The sequence below is a fragment of the Mus musculus genome, chromosome 13, assembly GCF_000001635.26.
Source record: "Mus musculus strain C57BL/6J chromosome 13, GRCm38.p6 C57BL/6J".
Taxonomy (NCBI): Eukaryota; Metazoa; Chordata; class Mammalia; order Rodentia; family Muridae; genus Mus; species Mus musculus.
Window position 1 is genome coordinate 51,766,490 of NC_000079.6, and position 22,452 is coordinate 51,788,941.

Genomic DNA, 22,452 nt, shown 5'->3' on the forward strand with positions numbered 1-22,452 from the left:
AATCTATGTTCTTCAGGACTCTCACCCTCCCACCGGTGTAACCCTGGGGATACCAGATCCTCATGGCCAAAGGGTGGACTGGCCTTTACATCCTCTGACCAAGTCTTCTTATTAAACCCCCATTTTTTAAATATATAGTTTTGTTGGGGGAAGATGACGCCCAGCCTCTCAAGCACACTAAGCAAGCCCTCTGCCACCAAGCTGAAAACTCAGAGCCTTGTTTTTTACTTGAACTTGTACAAATCAAAAAAATACTAGAGCCCTCAAAGGCATTATATAGCGACATGATCATACAACTAAGCAGAAGCAAGAATGATCCAAGCATATAAAATAGCCCATCACCATAGCAGACTGCCAGAATAAATCTCTAATAAGTTTTATCCACCATTAGAAGAGTACCACGTTGGTGGAAACTGTATCATAAGACACTAGGGTTCTGTAGCCAAAGGATTTTCTGAATGACAAGCTAATAACTGGACAAACTCCAGAAGGCTGTGCGTAGTAACAGCTCCTAACAACTCATTAAACTGATTTGGTGAGGACGGGAAGTTCTGGGGGGCTGCAATACTTCCCAAGCCAAAGAACACAGTACCAGAATGTCCCTGTACAGCATCCTATTATGTTATGTGAATTTCTTCTCCATAACAAAAAGCTATAGGAAGTCAAGGGACATTGGGATGGATTTCCTATGGACACAGGTCGGCTCTTCCCATGGGAGGGCAAGGGTTACCTTTCCACTGCCCTGGAACCATTTGTACATCCACAGAGGACAGTCAATGTTGATGTCCGTGGTATGTGACTTACGGATTGGCACACAGCCCGGAGCCCCTTGATCGAACACCAACTTAAAGGTTACTTATTCCAAAGTCTGAGACTAGAAGAAGGGAAGGGACACAATAGTGAGGTTAGGAAACGGGATGACTTGGGGGGAAACCATGAATGGAAGGAGAGTTGGGAGTTGTCCTGAATTTCTGGGGTTGGAGTGGGGCAGGAGAAAGAAGAGTGAGGAGCTAACCAGGCCCATGACAGCAAGAACCCAAGATCTGAGAATCTCAGCAGAGTCAATGATCTCTCGGTCTGAGCCTGACTTTTAAGAGTGCACCCATATAAACGTGGGACTCGCCAGCCCGTGGCACTGTGTCAGGGGCATGCACCAATGGGCCAGACATCTAAAGAGAACAGGAAGTTCAAAACCATTTCCTGACTCAGGGGCTGAGGAGATGGCTCAGTTGATAAGGCCTTGCAAACATGTGGACCTGAGCCTAAGCCCCCAGAACCCAGTAAAAAGCTGGAAACGTGATGTGTGCTTTTAATCCCAGCACTGGAAAGCCGGGAGACTCCTGGGGGACTCACAGCTGAATCAGCATGTTCCGGGCCAGCGGGAGATCTTTACAAAAATCAACTAGGAGGCATCTGAAGAATAAGTCAAGGCTATGATGTGGCCTCCATGTATGCAAATGCACTCATGTGTGCCTGCACACAAACATGCACATGATACACACACACACACACACACACACACACACACACACGTTCTACTTCAAACAAACAAACAAACTAGGAAAATCACCTGAGTTCATCTCACCGCAATGTGAGTTCATTTTCATTTCTGTCGATGTGGGTTCTCTTCAGGGCTGACAAAACACCTCTGCAAGCCTGGGGCAGGGACATGAACTGGAACTGCCTGGGGCCTTCATTTCCCGGAGCTACCACAAGGCAGCAGGAAGACCCTGGGTGTTGGCCTGACACTACACCTACAACAGCATCTGCTAGATGTGTGCACGTGCTCAGACACACCAGTACTCAAAGATCACATGAGCACGTGCACAGTTGCCCTCGCAGATGTGCAAGTACCCAGGAGCCCACCCAGTACCTCACTAGTACTCCACTGCTTAGAACACAGTGTGTGTGTGTGTGTGTGTGTGTGTGTGTGTGTGTGTGTGGTAGTAAGGTGTCAATCAACCTGGTAGCACCCGCCCTGCTCGAGAGCACCTCTGTTCAGCGTGCACTTCCTTAAGCCCTTTGCCACTGCCTTCCTCTGCAATCAGTACCCAGCATGCAATGCCTGTAAATACAGAGAGAATGAGAGCTGAGCATGAGCCCAAATGTGAAGCAGACTCGGCTGCAGAACCTTCTTGGGAGGATGCCACTCCCTTCCTAGCGCTCCCGTTACTATATAACCAGAGGTTTTTAAGTCCAAAGCTCCAGGGGGCAGACCCTAGAAGGGCCTTCGTTACTCTTTCACAAGCCACCAGAGCAGAAACTAAAATGTCACCAGCCCCCTGGAGGGAAGCTGATATTAACTTCCCAGCTCTCAGCCTCCAGATGAAGGTGAGCTGAGGTTCTCCTGGTTGCCGGGGCTGGAGTTTCCTTAAGCAGAGCCCCCGAGGGCACTCTTCTGGAACAGCACCATCTCTGCCTCTTCCTGGTACCAAGTGTGGATCTAAGCACGTGTTGCCCCCAGTACCACCCTGCTCTAACTGCCCAACACTCCAGAACCAAGATGATTCAGGGGGATCCCTCAGAGTCCAGAAAGACAAAGCACAGCATCTGATAGTTACAGATGATTCAGCATCCCTGGGGCTCCTGGTCCCTCCATGCCCACAACCCAGACTCATGTGGACCTCTGCACACATGGGTCCCATGTACATTCACAAGACGGAGCTCTGTGCATATGCAGTCTTTGCCCTTTGTCATTGTCCCTATTCCTTATATGCACTGACATGGCACATATATCATCTTGGAACTGTGAGGCACCTAGAGGTGGCTGGTGTATACAAGGATGCTCACCGCTGTGAACAAGCACCATACCCTTATGGAAAAAAGAAAGAAAGAAAGAAAGAAAGAAAGAAAGAAAGAAAGAAAGAAAGAAAGAAAGAAAGAAAGAAAGAAAGAAAGAAAGAAAGAAAGAAAGAACCAAAAACCTTGCATCTACGAATCCTGGCATCTGTGGTGAGGGTTCTAGAACCCATCCTATCCCCTTAGACACAGATGGACAACTGCACACACCCAAGCAACTCACCTGATGTCCTTTTTCAGCCCTTCAGTTTCTGTCTCAAGACACACAAAATGCAAGTGAATGTTCACGTGGAAGCCCAAAGTAATGTCTAGTCTCATCCTCAATCACTCTCACTGAGGCAAGGTCTCTAGATCAAGCCCAGAACGCATCAATACAGCAGTCTCCCTAACCACCTTGCTTTTAGGGATCCCACATCTCCACCTTCCATGAGTGGAACTATAGGCAAGTCACCATCTCATTGGGAGTTTACATCTGGGGTCCCAAACCCAGATTGCAAGAACTTTAGCCACAAACTCAGTCACCTCTTCAGTGTCTTGGTCATTGTTATTTTAACACAAAATGTCTGGATACAATATACCTAATTATATTCTGAGGCCAGTTTGACTCTGTCTCCGCAAACAAAAACAATGAATTACTTTATGAGAGGAGGAAAGACATGGTTCTTAGAAACCCTTGTCTGCATATGACCACAGTGGAGGTTAGGCCCTAGAACATTGCCTTCCAGCCACCATGAGCTGTCAAGCACCTGGGACAGAGCTGTAGCTCATGTCCTCACCTGAGCAGACTGCTGACACCATGTCACACACTGGCAAAAGCCACACTAATACAAAGTGGCAGCAGACAGCTGCAGAAGGCTGACAGCAGCCCAAGACTCAACAGCAAGGGACAGCAGGCACAGAGGCCATTTTGGGGATAGCACAGGCCAGGGCAATCACTGTGTTCTGCCTGCTTGTTCCACAACTCATTGTTACTTCAAGTTGGTGCTTGACGGTAGCCTGGGGTCCCCTCCCCGCAGCCCCTGCTCCCCTCTGTGATGGGACTTTCCAAATCCTCTGCATTTTGAAAACCTTCCCCGCTCTTTCAAAGATGCTTTATATGTATATATGCAAGCCATGTGCAGCATCAGATCCACTGGCACCAGAGTCACAGGCTGTCGTTTGGGTATTGGGAACCGAACTCCAGCCTCTACAAGAGCAGCCAGTGCACTTAATCACGGAGCCATTTCTCCAGAACCAACCTTCTTTCTATTCCTTAAAGGTCATTATGTTTGAAAGCCCAGCATGACACAGTTTTTTTTTTTAATCAAATGAAGCAAAATTACTTGCCTGAGGAATTACTAAATCTACATCTTCCATCATCCAAACAGGGCAAACGGGGACAATGACAATGTGCCCTACAGAAGGACACAGTCAATCATCTTCAACCCCACCTAGCAAAAGCAAAGGACAGAGAGGCTGTGGTGGCACCACCAGAGCTGCCAACGCAGCCCAAGGAGTCTCACCCTCAGGACCTCCTGGACTAACACTGCAGGAAAAGAATTTCAGGGTGAGCCATGTGTTTTTAACAAAGTCAAACTCATGTTTTATTATTAACCAGAGATGAGGCATAGTACATCTAGGGCTGCTGCTTAGAAAGCCATACTTAGGTATCTTTGCAATGGTTACACGCACTCGCACGTGCGCACGCACACACACACATATTTATATTTACATAGGGTATATATACATATATACATAGGGTATATGTACATATATATGTATAAACTTTTGTGGCTAAGAATCTAATTTACAACAAGATTTAAGGTTTAAGCTACATATTTTAAAAAATTATTTTATTATTTTATCTATGTGGGTGTTCTGGCAGTGTGTGTCTGTATACCACGTGCATGCCTACCTAACGAGGCCAGAAGAGGGCACTGGATGCCCTGGGAATGGAATTAGAGGGTTGTGAGCCACCAGGTGGGTGGTGGGACTAGAATCTGGGTCCTCTGAAAGAACAGCCACCGTATTCTTAACTGCTGAGCCATCTCTCCAGCCCCTAAGCTAAGTGTTCAACTTCAAAGATATAGGCTGGTTGACTTATTTCAAGGAACGTGAAGGATCTTCTTCCGTGCACAGAACCGTCAGATGCACTACCCGTGTGCAGGGATGGCAGAGGCAAATGCAGGCGTTCTGGCCTGCGTAGGCACAGCTGGCTTGTGTCCTAAGACAGACTGCGCTCACACTCACACTCACTCTATGGTTGGAGGTTATTGTCAACTCCCTGGTCCTTGTGTCTTCCCCTCCTCCAGAATCCTGGGATTGCAGGTGTGAGCCACCACACCCCTTTCACACAGCACTGGGGGACTAAACCCTACTCCTTGTGCCTGCTAGGCAAGCACTCTACCCTCTGAGCCACTCTGTCAGCCTTCTTGGCTAGCTGTTTTTAACATCCTTGTTTGGAATGTCATTAAAAAGACAAGCACTATTTCTGTAGGCGGCTTTGATTTTTTTTGTTATTTTGTTTTTTTCCATCTTGGTCCAGCTTCTAACTCCCAGCCAGATTCTGGAGAATAAGCCTTCTTTCCGCGGCCCTGTGATGTTCCTTCCTCCTCTCCTGCCTCGTTCCATTTGGCAGGCTTGTCTGGGCTTTCCAAGCAAGCCAGTGAGCGGCTTTGATGGAACAGCAATGAATCTGTTCCTTGGAACAGTCACCCGCAGAGCCCTCACAGAGCAGGGACGAGCTCATCCGTGTTCCATGGCCTCCAAGTTCCCTCTCCCTGTGGACTGAAGCCAACTCAATGATCCCCTGGGACTGTTCCCAGGTAGCAAGCGGCCCTTCTGGAGACACTGCGGATGCGCAGGTCACTGGGGTGCTTGTGTGTTAATTGGCTAGTCCTGGCACCACCTGCCACCAGGGCTGCAGAGCCTTGCTGTTCACCCTGACACACCCCGCTGGCTATTCCCTGGAGAGGAGAAGATGGTGGAGACGGCCCCCTGGGTGTGAGGCAAAGGATACCTAACTGCACTAGTCCTAAAACCCACAGTATGTGAACAAATGTCCAACTCCCACCATCCACAAAAAGAGAGGAGTCACCACCACAGACCCCACAGACTCTGACAGAAAAAGCCTGTAAACAATCATAAACATGAAAAGCCTGGTTTGGAAGAAAACACTCAATTCTTTAGGAACTGAAGACAATTCAAACTCACCCAAGATGACAAATAGCCCCATGGATACTATAAACACTAAGGAAATTGAAGACATAGTGAAAATGACATCAGAAAGGTCTCTGACAATCTGATTGAAAAAGCCTATCCCATACAATGAGAGAGAAGTAACTAATGACAATTGTTTATAATCTGTTCTCAACAATGGGAGGGGAAACAACGAGGCTGATGTTACCCTGGCAGCAAAACAATCACTTCTGGTCTATTAATCTCAGAAACAAAGGGAGACGATGGAAAAGAATAAAATGACTCCGTGTATTTGACGGACAGATCTTCAACATTTATTCTGGGGGATATGAATGTCACCAGAACAATACACTTTGGCACCCTTAGAAATAAACTTATATGGATAAACTGTGATAAGACCTTAAAGCACAAATGGATCTTCTCTAACTAAAAAATGTGTGTGTGCGTGTGTGTGTGTGTGTGTGTGTGTGCATGTGTGTAGTATGTGCACCTGTATATGTGTATACTCATGCTCACAGGTACATGCGTGAGAATATAGGTCAGCATCATGGCTCTATACAATATTATTTATTATTGGGGGGGTGGGGTCATGTATCTACCATGGCTCCCATGTGGAGGTCTCTCCCTTCACCTTTTGGGGCAGAGCCTCTCTGGTTGTTTCTCTCCCACTACATATTCCAAGCCGCCAGTCACCAATCCTCCTGTCTCTACTGTCCGTCTTGCCATAGATGTGTGGGGTTCTCAGAAGTGAACTCAGCCCATCGGACTTGCACAGCCCACGTTTTTACCCACCAAGCCATCTTGCTGGCGTCCATATTTACCCATTCATTTTTGTTTTTAGATGGGTCTCTTACTAACTGGCTGGACATATTAGCCAGTGAGACACCCCTCATATCTTCCCATCTCCACAACCAGAGCTAGGATCACAGGTTGCCACATCTGGTTCTTAGGTATCAAGGATTCATTCAGGGCCACATGCCTATGTATCCAAAATGGCAAGCTCTAGGTTCTGTGAGAGACTGGGTTTCAATATGTATACCAAAAAAAGAAAAGAAAAGGAAAGAAGAGAAAAGAAAAATCATTCCTCCATATGTGCACACACACTCTCTCTCTCACGCACACACATCTGCACATATATGAGCATACATATACACAAGCACACTATAATAAAAGAAAAAATTATAAAAATATATACAGATTAAGAAATAAAGTGTAGAAACAACTAAAAAGTTTCACAGACATCTATGAAACTGTCCAGTAATAATAAAGAAGAAGTGGTAAAGGGGTCCAGAATAGTTGAAAATTCTGGAGCAGTTCCTGATGACCCTCTGCAGATATCACATGCTGCAGAGCAGAGTGTTTACACAACGCTCAGGACCTATGTTTGCTCCATACATGACTGAGGTCCAAACACAAGGCAGAGAGCCTGAATCCTGTAAATACTGGGAAAATGGAGACCTCAGGACAGACCATTTACTCCTTTGGAATTTCAAGGAATCACGCCTTTCATCTCCCAGAGAGAAAGGCAACCAGAGTGCAGTACAGCACATCCCAGGTCCTGGGTGTGCAGCTCACATTCTTGGCCACACAATAGCCCTGTCACCCGACACTCAATCTTACAGTTTCACTTACCTACCATCAATCACAGTCCAAAAATATCCACAGGGTTTGTTCTAAGTTTGTAGCTGCTCGATGTTCTTTGTAGTGTGCACGTGAGAACATACACACACACACACACACACACACACACACACACACCTTCATCACCTTGCCCCACCCTAATGGGCTATGCTTCCTCTTGCCCACTGTATCCACCATGTATACATTAGCCACTCAACACTGTCTCAGTTATCAGCCTGACTGCCTGAGCATCACAAGCCCTGAGTTCCAGTAACCCCAATTCTATTTAGCAATGACTCTACAGCATTGGAGAGTGGGCTGTAGGAATTTGGGTCTCCAAAGAGAAGCACCGGGAAGTGCTGCTTTTAAGAGAAAGGGTGTGTATTTTCAACCTAAAGGAAGAAATAAGATATGCTAAGACTGCTCAGCTCTACTGTACAGTTATATTTTTCAAGACAGAGAGAATGTGTGTGGGGGGAGATTTGTGAACAAGTGTTAACACACATGTATTAGAGCCCTTTTCAGTGAGAGAGTCATCCTAAGTAGCCTAGGCAGGCACTGAAATTGCAATCCTCCCATCCATCCTCCATCTATCCTCCCACTTCATCCTCCCATCCATCTTCCCTTTTCATCTTCCCATCTCATCCTCCCATCCATCCATCCTCCATCCATCCTCCCATCCATCCTCCATCCATCCTCCCATCCATCCTCCCATCCATCCTCCCATCCATCCATCCTCCCATCTCACACATCCTAGTCATTAGTACTGCAGGTGTGCAGCACAGACAGGCTTGTTGTTAAACTCTTACTGTACCCGATTCACACTTAAAATCTATTGTAGGTGCATATCCACTACAAACAAACAGCTGCTGGGTATACAGCTCAATACATCAGTGAATCTTCAGCCATACCAGCTGCTGTAAGTGGAGACAACGGCACTGTACCTTGAGCTGTTGCTGACCATGACCATGCAGAGACTACAGGCCCAGCTTTCAGTTACAAACGACAGACCTAAGAGCCAACAAGGGGGCTTAAGGTTTGTTGCACATGCATGAGGTCTGGAGATCCGATCCCCAGAGTTCATGTAAATGCTGGATGGGCATTGCAGCCCACTTGTAATTCTAATTCTTGTAAATCTGTGTCTTCAGAAGACACAGGTGAAGAGTCCCAGACACTCTGAGTTTGCCTGAAACGCCCTGCTTCAACAAGGAAGGTGGAAGAGAATTCTAGAATGATTCTTGAAGCAACCTCAGGCCTCTATATCCACATATAACATCCACATACATAAAACCACATATACACATGCATATACACATATAACACACACACAAAACACATATATACATGCATAGACAATACACACACACACACACAGAGCCACATCCTCTTACTCAGGTCCTTCCTGGCTACCACCCAGAAAAGAGGCAAAAATAAATAAACAAAACAAACAAATAAAATGGGGCTTCACATCCACATCCATAGAATACTCAGGCTTCCACAGGGACCAATGGCTCCAGCCACATTGGTGTCACATGGGCACCAGGTTCTGTACACAAGTGTCTATCCCCTCGTCCCTGCCACACTGTGCCTCACTCGTTTCCAAGAAACCTTACTCCAAGGATGTCCAGATGAAACCACAGCTTCTAGACACCTGGTGTCAATAGGATAAACTCAGCCCGCAGCATCAGTGCTCGGGCAGGGTCAGCCCTGAGGAATCTCCGCTTCTACTGCAGTTCTGAGGGTGGGTTAAGAAATCACTCGCATTTTCATCCAAGTAAGAGCATCTGCAAGATGACACAGGACACAAAAGCATAAACAGATCTGCTCCTCCCCACTCCTGGTCGCCAGCCATCTTTCTCTGCATACAGCAATGCAAGAGTCTGGCAAATGAGCCCCATTTCAAGCTGCTCTTCTTTCTTCAAGATCCGATGCGCTGAAGCTGTCCGTGGAAACCAAGGAGCTTCAGGAACCATGTGTGGCCTTCTCAAATGGCTACACTTTTGTACCTTCAAAAGTGGACAATTCCCAGAGCATCCTAAATTCAGGGCAAAGGTTCAGGCATGTGTGTGATCAAGCCATGGCCCTCAGGCCTCTCCTGACCCTTGAAGAACAGGAAATGGTCGAGATGGGATTGTCTCCAACTGCCACATACTTGTGGGTAAATCTTCCTTCAGTGAGAAGCCAAGCCAGAGTTAAAGCTGGCGATTCTGGTTTCAAGTCAGAGGTGGTATCCCGCCTTTGTAAGTACCAGTCAGTAATTCCAAGAACATCGGCTCTTGCTTTAGGACCTGAGGGTAGGACACTATGAACGGGGAATGGTTGTGTCACACTAACACCCCCACTGTCACTGAGGAAACCTATTGAGTCAAGATCCCCAGTGATCTTGCTAGCTTCTCAGAACCTTCAGGCAGAAGACAGTTTAGCCACAAACCTCAGCTAACCCCAAGCTACCCAGAAAGACCTGGCTTCCTAAGAAACAGCTAAGTTAAGGTTTGACAGGAAGCCCCAGAGACCAGGAAACAGGGTGTCTAGGGTTTACTGCTGTGAACAGACACCATAACCAAGGCAATTCTTAAAAGGACAGCATTTAATTGGGGCTGACTTACAGGTTCAGAGGTTCAGTTCATTATCATCAAGGCGGGAGCATAGCAGCAACCAGGCAGGCACGATGCAGGAGATGCTGAGAGTTCTACATCTTCATCTGAAGGCTGCTAGCACAATACTGGCTTCCAGGCAGCTAGGATGAGGGTCTTAAAGCCCACACCCACAGTGACACACTTACTTCAACAAGGCCACACCTTCTAATAGAGCCACTCCCTGGGCCGAGCATTTACAAACCATCACACAGAAAACCCTGAGGCCTGCACCCTAAGGCGCCTATGGGTTAGGACAGGCCTTCTAGACCCCAGAGTTCTGTGGCATTGTCTGTGAACCTGACTCGGAAAGGATGCAGAACACAGACTGACTGTAGTCTATGAGCAAAAGCCTGATGCTGAGAGCCACCTGTTCACAGCCCTGGTGAAGAGCCCCAACCCTCTCTACTCTGATAACACTGAGTCCTCCCTGCCAGTCCCCAAGACCAGCTCCTCCCACTCACTGGCTCATTCATTATTATCTAATTACTCTTCCCCCAGCTCAGGCCCAATGGAAAAGGAGGCGGAAGAACCCCTCCTCCGTCAGTCCTGGCACCCTCCCTGCACCTCCCTGTGCTCAGCCTGCTCTCCTGGCAGCTCCTCTCCGAGCTTCTGCAGATGCCAGCACACCAGGCCCTCTGTGTTTCAAAGGGATTATTTATGGTTGGATGAACCATCCAGTATAAAGGTCAGATAAGAGCACGCCAGGGAGCAAGAGGATAACTTCAGCAGCTCACAACAGGAGGAAAGACTGCAACTTACATCAACATTTGCCCTCAGCAAAAGGAAACAGAATAGCCGAGCTCAGTCAGTGGCTCTCTGCTCAATGCCCCCGGTGTGTGTAGCCCTGGCGCCGCTGGTCAGGAAAACGAAGCCCAGTCTGGAGAAGGACAAAAGGATTCCCTTAAAGCAGCAGCAAAGGAGTCACTCATTACCGGAGGCAGTTATTGTCCCCTAAATGTAACACTGGGTGCTGTCCCAGTGAAGTGAACGGTCAGGCAAAGTGTGAGGCTCAGCCTACAAGAGCCCCAGTGGGTGACCCCACCAAGTAGCCAGCCAGCAACCTTCATCCATGCCTTGCTGGCCTGGTGACTTATGGGTATGAACATGGAGCTCTGCCTGCGCCTGGGACAGGCTTCCCGAGCAGGCCAACTCCCTGTTCTTGTCCTCTTGGCCCTACATGACCTAGGCAGGCCATCTACCTGTACCTTAAAGCCTGCCCAGGCCACCATGACTCTGGATCCCTTTGGAGCAGAACGTGACTATGTAGGGAAGTCCCCATGAGCAGAGAGGACAGTCCCCTGGGAGAGGAAATGGCTGGAAATTATCTGGGAACATCCACAGCATCTGGCTGTGACAGCCAGTGTGACTGGGGACGAGACAGCCGAACAGCTGACTCCTGGAGAAACACAGATGACACAATCTGTGACATCATGCTGAATGCCCCTGCATCCTCTATCACTCCAGATAGGCTAGCATTGCCAGAGAACAGCAAGGGTGGATTTTTAGCTCTGAGCCAAGAACAGACTTCTAGAAAATGAGTTTAGCGAGCCTCCTAATGAACAGAGTCTGCTAAATGTAGGGAAGAGTCCAGAGTCCAGAGTGCAGCTTTCCATACATGTGCATGCATATACATATGTGCACATGTGCAAACAGGTGCTCACAGGCATGCACATTTGCATGTACATGCACACACTGGTCTACAAGCATGCACACACGTGTACACACATGGAGGCAGGTATCCACATGCATACACACTGACCGATGCCCAAGCATGTATACTCGTGCTCACAAACAAGCAGGCACAGGAATACCCACCCTACCACAGAAGCCACTTTAGGAGGCTCTACCATTCCCAGGAGACACCCCATATCATGGGGACAGCAAACCTCGCTCAGCAATGCCTGAGGAGCAAAATGCACCCAAGAAAAGCAGTCAGGGAAACAGCAGATTGGACAGACACCCACCAAGAGCCAGCAGATGTGGGGTGCGTGCAACACGCCCTCTGAAGGCTGGGGTGCTGCTGCCCGGCATGACACAGAACCTACGCATCTATAGGAGAGTAGTGAGCAGAAAGAAGGAGCTGCAGAAACCACTACAGCATGAGCAGGAACCTGGGGACATGTGTGTGCGCGTGCGTGCATCAATCAGGAGCAGACACATGTCTGAAAATGGTAGCAAAGTGGGGAAAGTGTCAGAAAAGCAAGCTGTTAATGGCAAGGACCCAGATCAAGGAGGAAGCTCTTAGCTTTCTTTCTCCCTTTTCTAAAACAATAAAAACACCATAAAAATAAAGGAGACGTGACTCAGTGCCTCTAGCTTCCTGTTCACACTGGATCCCACGAGGACTCTGCAGAGACCCCATCAGCGGAGAGAAAAGCTGACCTCAGTTTTTATTTATTTATTTTTTTAATTTTGTTTCCACAGCTTCACACTCTGGCAAGAGGAGCTGCAGTTTCCATTTTCCTGCAGATAAAACTCCACTGGAAAGAATCCCAGGGTGGGTCGACTACCTACCAGGACTTGCGCTAGGCCCTGTTCCCACTTCCCAGGCTACCCACCTGAAGTCCAGCCCCAAAAGGCCCACGATCATGAGTGAGTATAACCTTACGAAAGGCCTCTGTGAAAGATCTCAAAGTGGGTGGGTCTCAAGGCCAGACAAGCATCCTTATTATATACAAAAGAAGAGACACAGAAGAGGTGGCCATGTGACAAGGCAGAGACGGCAGTGATTTAGTCAGCCTGCGTTATCTGAAGCCGTGTGACGATGGCAGACAGGACAGTTCGCTGCTCTGCTCGAACCTTACCCTCGCCTGCAGAACTACAATGGCAATGACCGATCACGTGACCCTTGAGTTGGCATGTTCTGCCACAGTGGTCACGGGAGACTCTTAAAGGAAAGGGATCGCTGCCTTTGAAGTCAGTGTTCGCATGTAGCATGATGCAAAAATGGCTACCTTCCCTGCAGCCTGCAGAAGGTCTCCTGCGTGCTCACGCCCCACACCTCCCCCGCCCAGCATCTGTGCACAGCACCTTCCTCTTCCTTCCCATGGAGAGCTGCTGCCTCTACTCTGGTCTCAGTTATGAAGGCTGGGCAAGTGACATCCCACATATCACTACACTCAACTCTCTGTGCCGAGAACACAAACAGTTCGTTTCTGCTTTAGAACCCAAGAGCCACCACGTCAGATGGTTAGTGTGGGCCACTTGACCAAGCAGAGGAGACAGATCTCTGTGTGAGACTGTGTGGGAGTTATCTTGATTACATTAATTGAATGGGCAAGACCATCTTAATGGGGGCAGGGGTGCACCCCCTGGTCTGTATAAAATGGAGACAGTGAGCTGAGAACTAATAAGTCTCTGTTCTGATTGTGGCTATGATGTGACCCAATATTTGAAGCGCCTCTCACCCCAAATTTGTCACCATAATGAACTATACCTCGAAAGGTAAGCTAAAATAAACCCATCCATTAGTTGCTTTCTAAAAAAAGATTTATTTTACTTATGAGTATACTGTAGCTATCTTCAGACACACCAGAAGAAGGCATCAGATCCCATTACAGATGGTTGTGAGCCACCATGTGGTTGCTGGGAATTGAACTCAGGACCTCTGGAAGAACAGTCAGTGCTCTCAATCGCTGAGCCATCTCTCCAGCTCCCTCAAGTTGCTTTTGTTGGAGTATCTGAACACAACAGGAAGAGAAACTGAGACACCAGGCAAGGCTAGGACAGACGGATGAAAGTGGCCATGGCAGTGCTGGGTAGCTATCCTCACCAAACTGAATCAGTCTCTCCCTGGGGAGGCTAAGACTCAAGAAACTCACAACTCACGATGGATGGCACCCGAGGAATGAAAACTAAGGCTGACTCTGTTTCCACACACACATACACACTGGGGTTTGCTTCAGATTTCAGATAAGTCTTTCTACTGTGAACCACACCACCACATCCCCTTAATGAAATGTGGATGGAACAATACCTGAACATAAAATGCACTTTAAGCACACATCTGGGTTCTCTGCTGTGGGCTGTTTGTGCTGTCATGCAGACACTAGTAAGTTTCAGAAGTCGGGGTACTTCAGAGATTTTGGTTAGGGACCTCCCTCAACTTAAAAGAGACAGCAAGGTGAGCGAAAGCATTTTGTGTACTCAGCAAAGTACACAGGCTGACAGATGCCCCGTAGACACATCAGGGAAGTGCCATCAGATTTGAAATACATAGTGGGGCACACACACGCAATCCCAGCACTGCGGAGGCAGGGCAGGATATTATGCAATCCAGGCTAGTTCTAGTTACACAGAAAAATCCAACCTCCAGAACTGTAGGTAGTGAGGTCAGCCCAAGCAACCTGGCAATGCTCACCTTGAATCTAGGTACCTCACACGGGCTGTGTTTATGCACGGCAAAATTTGGCCGTGATACCAGCTGTACTCTGAGGGTAAATCTACAAACATCTGGTCGGAGAAAGAAGATAGGCAGGTGAAGACAAGAGATGAGCAGACATTAGCAGGATTTCCACAACCTATTGCTGTCCTGCCCCTGCCTCCTTATTTAGGTTTTATGTTTAGTTTTAAATTAATGATTTGTATGTACGGGTATGTGCACATATGTGTGGGTGCATTTCAAGGTTAGAAGAGGGTATATATATCCTGGAGCTGGAGTTACAGGCTGCTGTCTTAGGGTTTGACTTCTGTGAACAGACACCGTAACCAAGGCAAGTCTTACAAGGACAACATTTAACTGGGGCTGGCTTAAAGGTTCAGAGGTTCAGTCTATTATCATCAAGGTAGGAGCATGGCAGCATCCAGGCAGGCATGGTGTAGGCAGAGCTGAGAGTTCCACATCTTCATCTGAAGGCTGCTAGCAGAATACTGGCTTCCAGGCAGCTAGGATGAGGATCTTAAAGCCCACATCCACAGTGACACACCCACTCCAACAAGGCCACACCTGCTCCAGCAAGGCCACACCTCCTAATAGTGCCACTCGCTGGGTCAAGCATATGCAAACCATCACACAGGATGTTGTGAGCCACCCAACTTGGGGTGCAAGAAACAGAACTCGGCAAGAGCAGCAAGTGCTCTTTCCTGCTGAGCTACATCCCTGGATTCAAAGACTGGGCAGGCAGCACTTTGATGAAGGGCCAGGGGACTCAACGTAAAGCCATCAGAGCCTATGGGTTGAATGACAGTTTCACTATGCTTGAGAAGGCAGCAAAAAGAGCATGCCCCTTCCAGGTCGGGGACCACGTCTCCCATGAGCTTATGACAGACAGTCAGTGGTCAACAAGCACCATTGTTTGCAGGCCACATGAGCCTGCCTGGTGTCATGGTTCCCCTGGGACAGGTCTACAGAGGAGAGGCTGAGAAGCAGCCACACCCAGTCACTCTTCAGGTAGAGGACAACCATAAAGACAAGGTCTCTTGACCATGAAATCTGCCCTTCATGTCAGCTCTGAACAAGCAGTGGGCTGGAGAGACGGCTCGGTTGGTAAACTGCCTGAAGCTCATGCATGAGGGCCTGGTCTAGGTGCCCTAGCACCCATAGGAGAAGCCAGATGCAGCAGCAAATGCCTGTAGCCCCCCACTGTGCCTGGAAGACAGGATCTCCAGCACTGCAGATCGCCCCTGTGAGGATATACCCCTTCCACTTAGTACGCAGGGGAGGAGCCAGTACAAATGCCTTATGTGACACAGAGCCACGCTCTGTGTCCTGAAGCAACAAAGAGGTCCTCGGCACATTGCGTAGGGAAGGGTGACACCAGGGAGCGCAGCACCCAGGCTGGTGAACGGAAAGCCTCGTTCCATCTTTAGCAGTTATAACGTAAGTGTGAGAAAATGATTCAGAATAGCCCAGACCCAAACGATCCAGGCACAAACACCCTAGTGACACCAGCAGTTACTCTGGAGACAGGGTCTCTGCTGGCTGTCCCCCAAAACAGAGGAGAGCGCACACCCGAGCCCTCTGTGCACCATCACTTCTTCCCCCCATCTCATGTTTGCACATGTGTGTATGTGTGTGTGCACATGCATGTGCGTGCACTGGGGAAAGAGGGGATTTAAAGGTCAACTTAGGTGTTGTCTTAGTCAGGGTTTCTATTCCTGCACAAACATCATGACCAAGAAGCAAGAGGGGGAGGGAAGGGTTTATTCAGCTTACACTTCCACATTGCTGTTCATCACCAAAGAAGTCAGGACAGGAACTCACACAGGGCAGGAACCTGGAGGCAGGAGCTGATGCAGAGGCCATGGAGGGGTGCTGCTTACTGGTTTGCTTCCCCTGGCTTGCTCAGCTTGCTTTCTTATAGAACCCAAGACTACCAGCCCAGGGATGGTACCACCCACAATGGGTTGGGCCCTCCCCTCTTGATCACTAATTGAGAAAATGCCTTACAGCTGTATCTCATGGAGGCATTTCCTCAAGGGAGGCTCCTTTCTCTGTAATAACTCCAGTTTGTGTCAGGTTGACACACAAAACCAGCCAGTACAGGTGTCATTCCTCCGTCTCCATCACCTTTTAATTAATGAATTAATAAAATTTATTCTACACTTTTATCTACTAGTGTGTGGACATCAGAGGAGATGGGTCAGAAGTTACTTCTCTTCTTCCACCATGTGGGTCCTAGGGATGGGACACAAGTCACTGGGCCTGGTAGTAAGTACCTTTGCTGGCTAAGCCATCTAAATTCCCAGATCGTTCAGACTGTGTTTGGAAACAAAGTATCTCACTGCGACCTGGAACTCAGCTTTTAGGCTAGGCTGGCTGGCCAGTGAGACACACACCCCCTAGCCCCCCTGCATCTACAGCTCCTCAAGGGGAACTTTTAATGTAGGTTCTAGGGATCAAACTCAAAGTCTTCCAGCTCACACGGAGCCCCTCCCCAGCCTGAGTCCCCCCACCATTTCCATAGGGAGATGTCTGGGCTGTGTCTTCTAAGCTCTGCAGAAATGACTGCTCATTTCACACAACAGTTTTTTTCCTGCTGAAATAAAATCCACGTCCACGTCACAGAGTCACAGAGATGTTACTTTGTATATAAATGGGAATCTGTGACTCCCCACAGGCTCTTCCGAGATGGGTATCTACTTTAAAGATTGGCTCTGACCACCTCCCTGGTTGGGCCCAGCAGTGGGTAAAGCAAGCCAGCCTGACAGCGCCCTGGGGATGGATGATCTTTTCCTTGCCAGACATGACAGACAAAGCTAGGGGCTCACAGAAGCAGGAGGAGGGAGCTGGTGATTTCTCCAGATTCCACACTTGAAACCCAAGCCGCTGGCTGCCCTCTGCCTTCAAACACAAGCAGAGATCCAATTCCGCCTGCTCAGAGCTCTGCTGTGACCCAGTTTCTGGAGCGTGATCCAAGCACAAGTCTGCAATAGCTCCAATGCTGCTGTTGGCTCTGGGTGTCTGAGGCACCTGAGGGCCCAAGGATAAGCCAGATGAGGAGTAAGCCAGGGGAAGGAGCTTGATCACAGCGAGTTTACACAGGAATCAGAGACTTGTACCCAGAGGACGCACACTAACTCCTGCAGAACCTATCCACACCACGCCGAGGCAGGGTTTTTAACACAGGATGAAAACTTTTAAGTAAAATGCAATGGAGGGAGGGGCCTGTGGAGATGGTTGGGGAAATGCTCGCTTTGTAAACACAAGGACCTAAGTGCCATCCCCAGAACCCGTGTCACAAAAGGCTGGGCATGGTGGCATGTGCTTGTGAACCTAGCAATGAGGAAGTGGGCCGAGATGGATCCTTCAGGCTAGCTGGCCAGTCACTCTGGTCTAATCTAGCAAGCCCCCTGGCCAGTGAGAGACCTCGTCTCAAAAAATGGCAACTGAGGAATGACACCACACATGGACGGCATGCTTGCACACGGGGCCTCGGCATCCTAGTGAAAACCTTAGCGTCTCTACTTCCTGGCGGAGGGGCCCCAAGAATAAGTTTCCTGTGCTGTCAAGGTCTTCAGCTGTAAAGGGTGGGGAAGAGCTGGGCCAGGTTGAGGGGTGTGGTGGGGATCCCACAGAATGGGCAAAAAGCTCCTGGGCGTGTCACACACACAAGCCACCATGAACCACGGGACCATTCTTACCTGTCCCTGATGCCCACTTCTGATCCCTCCCTTACAAGTCAGTGCTCAGAAATGAAGTCTTTTAAAAAGAATGTATTTATTTATTTATTTATTTGTGTTTGTGTGTGTGTGTGTGTGTGTGTTTCTGTGTGTGTGTGTGTGCATCAGCACACGTGTTGTGCCCCACGATGACCAAGGGATGATCAAGGGATGTCAGGAGTCAATTCTCTAACCACTCTGGGTTCCAGGGATGGAACTCGGGTCATCATGTCCTGCATGGCAAGGGCTTTTACCACTGAGCTATCTTGCTAGTCTTTCTACCCATGGACCCGATCACCTCAGTCACTGCTAAGGTAAGTGTAGGAGTGGCAGGCGCCAGACTCCGTGCCACAACTGCCAGACGTGTTCACCTGACACCCTGGAAACCTCTGTAAGAACAGAAAACCAGCCCTGGCAGCCAGTGCTAGGCTAGGATCTGACTTCAAACAGGCCCAAGAAAGCATGGAATTCTGGGAATCGGGTGACGACTCCATGCTGACAGGCACTGACTAAAACTCCCAGAACGGAACTTTCACAGGGTAGAAGGTACTGTCCTCACATTTTATCACAATAAATCATCTAAATTATCAGAACCCAACCTAGCAGAAACAGACCATCTTAAGAGCAAGAAATCAATGTCATTATTAAAAGCCTCACCAAGAAGAAAACCTCAGACTCTGGTGGCTTCACTAATACACCCATACTTTGAAGAGAGAGAAAAAAAAAGATATTGAGCCCGCAAAAACATTTGCCCCATGAAGAGTGCTATAAATCTTAAACCTGGCAATTTAGAACTGTCTCTTAACTGTGGTTCTGGTTCCCGCAGTTTCCGTTATCCACCTTCAACCAGAGTCCAGAAATACGCCATGGAAAATTCCAGAATAAAGAGCTCATCAGCGGGCTGGTGAGATGGCTCAGTGGGTAAGAGCACCCGACTGCTCTTCCGAAGGTCCGGAGTTCAAATCCCAGCAACCACATGGTGGCTCACAACCATCCCTAACGAGATCTGACTCCCTCTTCTGGAGTGTCTAAAGACAGTGACAGTGTACTTACAGATAATAAATAAATAAATAAATCTTTTTTTAAAAAAGAGCTCATTATAGCATAGGCTGCTCTCAGCGCAGGGGCCACATTCCTTTGTGCAGCGTATCCACACTGTATACAGCATCCTCCTGCTAGGCACTCTGCAGTTGCTTCAGCTACCGACTAACTACTCCAGCTGCCCCGTGCCTTAACTCAGGAATGCTCCTCACCAGCAGTAATGTGCCAGAACTCACAGCCATCTCCCTGCCTCGGTTTCTTGGATGCTGCGGTTACACCTGTGGTCAGGATATGGCTGAGTGTGTTCCTTCTACATGAAAGTACAATAAGCCGCCTTGAGAAAGGCAAGAACCACATTCTCATAACTGCCAATACGGTGCGGTGCTGAAACTGGGTCGATTTTATTATTAATTTTGTTCAACTCTAACTGTGTCTAATGTAAGAAAACATTTTCATAGGTATGTACATAAAAAATACACTTATAGATATGTACTATGGTAATTTCTGACACCCATGGAATCCTAAAATTCATCCATCATGTATAAGAGATACTATATAATAGCTAAAAAGAGTAGGTAATACAAATACCAGGCCTGTAACTCCAACTTCTCAGGAGGATCAGAGGTTCAAGAACAACAGTTCAAGCAACTTAGGGAGACCTTGTCTCCAAACATAGGACTAGAAAGAAGGCCAGACATAAGCGTGGTGTTACAGTGACTGTCAAGCAGGTTAAAAAGTCCTAGGTTCAAACTCAGGACAGATCGGCCCATGGGCACGTCTGTAAGGATTTATCTTGATTGCTGATTGATGTGAGAGGGTCTATGGACAGCACCATTTCCTCTGTAAGTGGTCCTGGGCTGTATAAGAAAACTGGCTGAGCATACCAGCACGTCATACCATGCCTCCTGCTTCAGCTCCTGCCAACTTTTCCTCCAAAGGACTGTAACCTGGAAGCAGAAGCCAAATGAGCCCTGCCCTCCCCAAGGAGGCTGCTGGTCATGTGACACCAACACACTACAACTCTAAAAGCTTGGGCTAAAATATTCCACTAACACCATATTTAACAACAAATTAAATGTCTGCCTGAGCCTTCCCCGTGGGTTCCAGATAGCAACATAGAAGGTCCAAGGGGGAATGGCCAGTGGTTAAGGACACTTGCTGCTCCTGCAGAGGACCCAGATTCCCAGGCAGCTCACGACCACCTCTAACTCCAGTTCTAGGAATTCCAATGCACCCCTAGGCCTCTGAGGGACCTCGAGCAAAGGAAAACCACACTAACACCCCCATCTAAAAACAATACATTGAAGCCAGGCCTAGAGGTGCACACATATAACCCTGGCATTCGGGAGATGAAGACAGCAGGGTCAAGAGCCCACAGCCATCCTCAGCTACAAAGTGAGTTCAAAGCCAGCTTGGGCTTCATGAGAGCCTTCCTTAAAAAGAAATAAAAAGTTAGTGAGTTGGGCAGTCTGCCCTTTGAAAGGTATCACTAATAAGATAAAAATGCAAAGATGGAAAAAATATTTATAATACAAATATCTGACAGATTCTAATTTGGAACCAGAACTCTTACGACCCAAATAAGACAAATGATCCAGTTTTAACATGAACAAGAAAGCCAGGCGGTGCCATACACCTCTAATCCCAGTACTCAGATCTTTGTGTGTTCGAGGCCAGCCTGGTCTACAGAGTGAATTCCAGGACAGTGAGGGCTACACAAAGAAAGCTTGCCTCAACAAACACACAAACGAAACAGATATTAAGGGGAGACTCAGAACTAGAATCTCCCCCTTACTGCAACATCCCACTAGAATAACTTACAGTTAGACTGACAACAGCGAGTGTCAACAAGCCAAGTGAGTACGTATCAATTGCTGCATCTCCTTTATGGGGGGGATGAAAAAACCCACACAATTGTCATTAAAAATGCTACCAGGTTCTTCAAAAGGCCACACACACACACACACACACACACACACACACACACACATCACAAAACCCTGAGATTCCTCCCCTGGTGAGTGACCAGTCTACAGGAGAAAATATACAACCCCAGTAAGATTTGTCTAAGAAGGCACAGGGTACTTCTGTATATTATTTACTGTGACCAAGTATACTTAGGGAGCTGCAGAGGTAGCTTAGCGGGTGAGAGTGCTTGTTCTGCAAATCAGAGGACTGGACTTTGAAATGGGAAAGGCTGGGGGCTGTCGACATGGGAATCCTGAGAACTTGCTGGCCAGCCAGCTATCCAAAGTGGTGGGCTTCTGGTTTAGAGACAGGCTCAGTCTCAAGAGAAGAATGCAAAGAGGGACAAAAGAAAACATCCTGTGCTGGCTTCCAGAGAAGCATGCAGAGGGACATGCACCATGCAAAACACACACACACACACACACACACACACACACACACACACACACACACATTATCCTTTAATAGCATCTTGTGATGCAATCACAACATCACAACAACCATTATCAGCTATTATGTTTTATCACCTAGCATACAAAATGAGGGTGGAGGTGGGGGAGGGCATCAAATCCACAGCACTAAAAAAAAAAAAAAAACAAAAAAAAAAAACAAAACAAAAGAAAACTAGAAGCCCTATAAAACCAAGCAGTCCCACCCCATCCCTCTCCCGACCCCCGGTGACTGATGATGTTTCTGGCACTCCAGCTGGGCCTCCTGTACTGACATTTTGTACACAAGATTCTTGAGTCACATTGTCTTAGCTGTGGCTACTTTTACTTAGCCCAGTGTTTCAAGGTTCTATTATTTTAAGGTTCGAACATGTATCAGTGTTCCAGTCCTTTCTACGGCTGAGTATTATTCCATGCCTGCACACGGCACATCTGGCTCACCCACTTCATCCACTGATGGACAAGCTAGGCTGTTTCCACATCTGCTGTCTTGTGAACGGTGCTATAAATGGTGGTGGGAGGCTTTTGTTTAGTCCCTACTTCCGATCCTTTTAGGTATGGGTATAAAAGTGGAATAGCTGGATCACAAGGAACCTGGATCTGTGTTTATCTTTCCAAGAAACTTCCATACTGTTTCCCCAAACACCATCTTCCCCTCTCCG

At 47.9% G+C, this 22,452-nt stretch overlaps 1 protein-coding gene and 1 non-coding gene across 7 annotated transcripts in view; both read right to left on the reverse strand.

Annotated features, from left to right (window-relative positions):
• Sema4d (sema domain, immunoglobulin domain (Ig), transmembrane domain (TM) and short cytoplasmic domain, (semaphorin) 4D) overlaps nt 1–22,452 on the reverse strand; it is a 108,150-nt gene that overhangs the window by 80,961 nt on the left and 4,737 nt on the right. The window lies entirely within an intron of this gene.
• Gm19281 lies at nt 1,916–7,082 on the reverse strand. Its single transcript, XR_004691287.1, has one exon. It is a non-coding gene; the product is annotated as a predicted gene, 19281 (transcript).